This window comes from Stenella coeruleoalba (genome assembly GCF_951394435.1).
Source record: "Stenella coeruleoalba genome assembly, chromosome: 1".
Lineage (NCBI taxonomy): Eukaryota > Metazoa > Chordata > Mammalia > Artiodactyla > Delphinidae > Stenella > Stenella coeruleoalba.
Window position 1 is genome coordinate 20,130,713 of NC_137169.1, and position 5,257 is coordinate 20,135,969.

Sequence of the window (5,257 nt, forward strand, 5' to 3'; positions counted from 1 at the left end):
GTCCCAGCTCTATCACTCACTAGCTGGGTGGCCCTAGACAACTGATTTCACCTCTGCATCCCCCTTGCCTAGTCTGGAAGCAGAGATAAGAGTCCCTTGATCTTCTGGTGCTTGTAAGAATTAAATGAGGCGATGTATGTCAGGGGCTCCATCAATTACAGCAATAATTATCACATATTATGGAATGCCAGTCTAAGCCAGACTCCCGAGGTGGGGCCCAGACTCCAGAAAAATGGGTCTGAGGCCCCTTCAACGCCTCCTCGGGGCCCACCTCTGGGCCTGATCCCTGCCCCCAGCTCCCACCCCTCTGCTGAGCATCGCCTCAAAGAGCCAGCTGAAAGCTGTTTACTCCGCCAAGCAGCATCCCTGGGGAGGAAGGAGAGGACAAATAAATCTTCCTGCCTTGGCTTTGGAAAGCAGGCTGTCAATTACCTGGGGTTCCAAGCAGCCTGCCTGCTAGGTAAACATTTGCCAAGCTGGCCCCAATGATTAACCACTTGGCACCCAGGGCTGAGGTGGACGTGTCCAGGTATGGGCAGCTCTGGGAGGCTCCAGAAACTAGGGGAGACTGGGCATGGCTTCTGGAGCCTTCAGAGAGGGTCTAATTCAGGTGAAATATTCAGAAGGATGGCACAGAATGACTTCAGAACTAGGGTTAGAAATCGACTTTACTTGGCCTGTCCAAATCTGCTGTCCCCTAGCCCCTACCCTGAACCCTTGGCCCAGGAATACAGGCCCCAAAGGAACAGCCAGAGCTCAGAGCTCAGCCTGTGGTTTCCAGCAGGTGTCCTGTTTGTGAGGGGCTGGACCAGAGATGCCTGCTCACCTCAGTCTCCTCTGACTTTCTCCGGATAACAGAAACCCACCCTGCGGGGAGGAGAGGCCTGCTTCCCAGGGGAGGGGAGACCAGACCCTGGGCCAGGTCTAGGTGTGGCTGGTTAGAAGATAGCCTAGGGGTGGCTATAATTATTCACATGTGTGCATACCTGTAGAGTTTGCCAAGCACTTTCCCACCTGTTGTCTCATTCAAGGAGCTCCACAATAAACCTGTGAAGCAGGAAACAGCGTGCCCCTCCAACCTGTGATGCATTGGTTCAAATCCAGGTTCTGTTACTCCCTGGCTGTGAAGGCTTGGAGCAATCACTTCACCTCTCTGAACCTCATTAACCTCACAGGGGGTGAATAGCTGCCCTGGCAGTTTTGCTGTGAGGCTTAAATGAAATCATGGATATAAAGAGCTCAACAGGGACTTCCCTGGTGGCACAGTGGTTAAGAATCCACCTGCCAACGCAGGGGACACGGGTTCGATCCCTGGTCCGGGAAGATCTCACATGCCTCAGAGCAACTAAACCCGTGCACCACAACTACTGAGCCCATGCACCACAACTACTGATCCCATGCACCACAACTACTGAAGCTCGCGCACCTAGAGCCCATGCTCTGCAACAAGAGAAGCTACTGCAATGAGAAGCCTGCGCACCACAAGGAAGAGTAGCCCCCGTTCGCCACAACTACAGAAAGCCCCCCGGCGCAGCAACAAAGACCCAACGCAGCCAAAAATAAATAAATAAAGAGCTCAACAGTGCCTGGCACGTGGTCAGCAAATCTGTAAGCCGCTCCCTCGAATTCCTCATTTTACAGAAGAGGAAAATGAGGCCCAGTGAGCTGTCAACTCTTAGTCTTCTAAATATTAAAAAAAAAAAAAAAAATTATTCTACAAATGCGTAGTGAGCACCTGTCAAAGTTGTACTTCACTCATTCATGAGGAGACTCTCAGGATGACAAAGCTGGTTCAGAGGACTCATTGATAATAGTCAGCAAAGCACAGAGAAGGCTGAAATAAGACTGCTAGTCAGATTCCCAACTGGCAAATGCCCTATAGTGCATGCCTGTAATCTTCAGGGTGATCTCTACTGGTCAGAAATCATTTGTATCACTACTGGACAAAAATCCTTTGTATCTTATCTGTTTTCTACAAGTTAGCATCTTAGTTCTCAGGCTTATAAAATACCTGGATCCTAATACATAGGGAGTCACATGACCCCCGGGGGCTTGCTAGAAGATGCCCCAATGGACAGACGAAGGTCAAGCAGTTGCCCCATTGCCTCACTTCCAAGTTCGTATACTTTTCCTTAACAAAGTCAAGTCTTGACAGGATGGGAAAGGGAAGGATTGACCTGCAACCTATATCAGGATTACTTCTGAGTAAGAATTCCAGACCTTTTTGCTCTGGAAAGCCTAGTCCTGCTACCATGTTAGGTTGAGAGTGAGAAATGGAAGGCCCAGAAAAAAGGATGTGACTTGTCCAAGGTCACAAGCTGTGCCTGGGGGAGAAGCAGAGGCCAGACCTGCTTTCCCCAACTCCCCTCCCCGGGTCCCCTGGGCTGCTCCTCTGGCCCTCCCCAAGCTGGGGTCCAGGTGTGAGTTGGCGCTATGGGCAGACAACTGCATCCTGCATCTGTCCGCTCTGCATGCTGGTGGTGCCTAGAGGGGCAGACTCACTTTAGCTGGAGCTGGACCGATATTGCAGGGCCCTGTGGGGATTCACCACAGTTTGGGGTTATCTGTGCTCCAGCAAGTGAGAGCTGAAACCCCAGAGTCTCCCGCAGCCTCCAGCCCCCGCTCTTGCTAATTCTGTAGTGAGACACCCAGATGGCTCAGAGAGGGAGGAAAAAACAGCAGCAGATAAGACGAAGCAGATGGGTTTCCACGGTGATTGCGTCCTGGAGCTCCGAGTGTGTTCTTTCTTCCAGAACAGAGATGGGGATGCAGCAGGAAGAACACAGGCACAGCAAGGAAAACCCAAGTCCTGGTCCCAATCTACCCAGATGGACAGCTTGATGCCCCTTGTGCAAGTCATCTCACTGCCCTGGGGCCTGAGGGGGGAGAAAGGACATCATTTGTTAGGTGTCTGAGGGTCAGGCATGGTGTTTTTTGTTTGTTAGTGTGTTTTTTAATTTATCTTATTTATTTTTGGCTGCACTGGGTCTTCGTTGCTGTGCACAGGCTTTCTCTAGTTGCAGCGTGCGGGGGCTACTCTTCGTTGAGGTGCACAGGCTTCTCATTGCGGTGGCTTCTCTTGTTGCAGAGCACGGGCTCTAGGCACGCGGGCTTCAGTAGTTGTGGCTCGCGGGCTCTAGGCACGCCGGCTCAGTAGCTGTGACAAAGGGGCTTAGTTGCTCCGCAGCATGTGGGATCTTCCCGAACCAGGGCTCGAACCCATGTCCCCTGCATTGGCAGGTGGATTCTCAACCACTGCGCCACCAGGGAAGTCACCCAGGCATGGTGTTTTGAATGCCAAACGTTCACCATCTCACGTAATCCTCTTCCCAGCGAGCCTTTGAGGAAGGAGCTATTACCACCATTTACAGATGAAGAAGCAGAAGCACAGAGAGGTAAAGTCGCTTGCACGGGAACACAAGCTTGCTAAGTGCTCTTAACCACAGCACTATACAGGGCTCCAGGCCCCTTCCTCCTGGGAGACTAGATATAGTCCTTCTGGAGATTTCAGGCCAAACCCAGAGGAGGAAGGCCAGGAGGGAGGCAGACTCAGGGTGCAAAGAGGGAACACTTCAGATCAAACAGTGATGCTAGCGCCCATTTTCTACCTGGGCACCTTGGCCTGCATGACACCTGGCACTTCAGGCAGGAAGAAACCCCACGCTCAGGCAGCCCCGAGGCAGCGTGATGCCACCATAGCAATGAAACAAACACCGTAGTGCTCAGAGCTCCGGGATGCCGTCCAGAGCACCTCCTTATCCTCAAATCCACATAAAGGCCTTCTTCAACCTTGCCCTGCAGGAAGCAAGGCTTCTGCCTCATCCCAGAAGCCTCTGAACCAGGCGCCAGGCCTTCTCTTCCTCCTCCTCCTATTCACGGCTGTCCTCTCCTTCCTGCCCTTCCCGCTCCCCTCTCCCCAAAGTGTTGGCTTCTGTCCCATTGATCAGAGCCCAAGTATGGGACGGGAACTCCTGGAGGCTTTGATGAGCCCTAAAGAGCCCGATGGAGGCCCTGGAGCCCTTGGCAGAGCCCAGAGATGTACTTTTAGGATGACCCCAGTGCAGTCCTGCCTGCCAGGATGCCCTGCCTCTTATTCCTCCATCCAAGGCCCAGGGCAACTCTGTGACTCACTTTTGGACAAGCCTAGGCCCCGGCTGGCCCCCTGCAGACATGAAAGTAGGAGAGGTCTTGTGTAGAGATGCAAGTGTGGGTGTGCGCACGAGCCAGCCAGAGTGTTCAGGGCCAGCGGTGGGAGAGCTGGAACAGTATCAGGGTCCCCGCAAGCCCCTCACCAGCTGGCCTTGGCCTCCTACCCTCCCAACTTTGTCCATCATCCATTTATTCACTCATTCAACAAGCATTTCTTGGCCATTTATTATATGAATGCTGGAATTAAAAGTATGAATGGGGGCTTCCCTGGTGGCACAGTGGTTAAGAATACGCCTGCCAATGCAGGGGACACGGGTTCAAGCCCTGGTCCGCGAAGATCCCACATGCCGTGGAGCAACTAAGCCCGTGCGCCACAACAACTGAGCCCGCGCTCTAGAGCCCGTGAGCCACATCTACTGAAGCCCGCGTGCCTAGAGCCTGTGCTCCGCAACAAGAAGCCACCACAGTGAGAAGGCGCGCACCGCAGCAGAGTAACCCCTGCTCGCCGCAACTGGAGAAAGCCCGTGTGCAGCAACGAAGACCCAATGCAGCCAAAAATTAATTAATTAATTAATTAATTAATTTTAAAAAAGGAAAAGATGAATGGAACACAACTCCTAGCCTAGAACCGAAGTCCTGACCTTCCTCCCCAAATTGGCTCCCCGCTCAGTTCATCTCAGTTGACGGGAGCTCCATCTTGCCTGTGGCTCACGCCCAACCTCACATCCAACCCGTCAGCAAATCTGTTGTTTTTCCCTGGCTCAAAATATATGCAGAAAATAATTATTTCTCACCCCTTTCACCCATGGTCCAAACCACCATCAGGGCTCACCTGCATGACTCACCTGGTCCAATGGGGCTCTCTGCTTCCGTCTCTGCTGCTGTATCAGCCTCTCAGCTGGAGTCCGAGCGGTGCTATGGAAACAAGGTTAGATCAGGCTTTGCGCAGGGCAGGCAGACTCCCCACCCAGAGCCTGTGCCCTGGCGGAATGACCTTCCCCTAGAAACATCCTCCGCTCACTCCCTCACCTCAAAGGTCAACTTTTCAGGGAGGCCTGCCTCTAACAGTTAACATTGCATTTAACATTGCAGGCCCTCCCCTCCTCCA

The 5,257-nt window shown here is 52.8% G+C and overlaps 1 protein-coding gene across 1 annotated transcript in view; it reads right to left on the reverse strand.

The window, feature by feature from the left end:
* The window catches only part of PAFAH2 (platelet activating factor acetylhydrolase 2), a 44,791-nt gene extending 39,580 nt beyond the window's left edge, over positions 1 to 5,211 (reverse strand). Inside the window, exon 1 of the mRNA XM_079920930.1 lies at positions 4,995 to 5,211. The gene's annotated coding sequence lies outside the window, so the exon portion shown is untranslated. The remainder of the gene's footprint in view (positions 1 to 4,994) is intronic.
* Between the last annotated feature and the right edge of the window lie 46 nt (positions 5,212 to 5,257).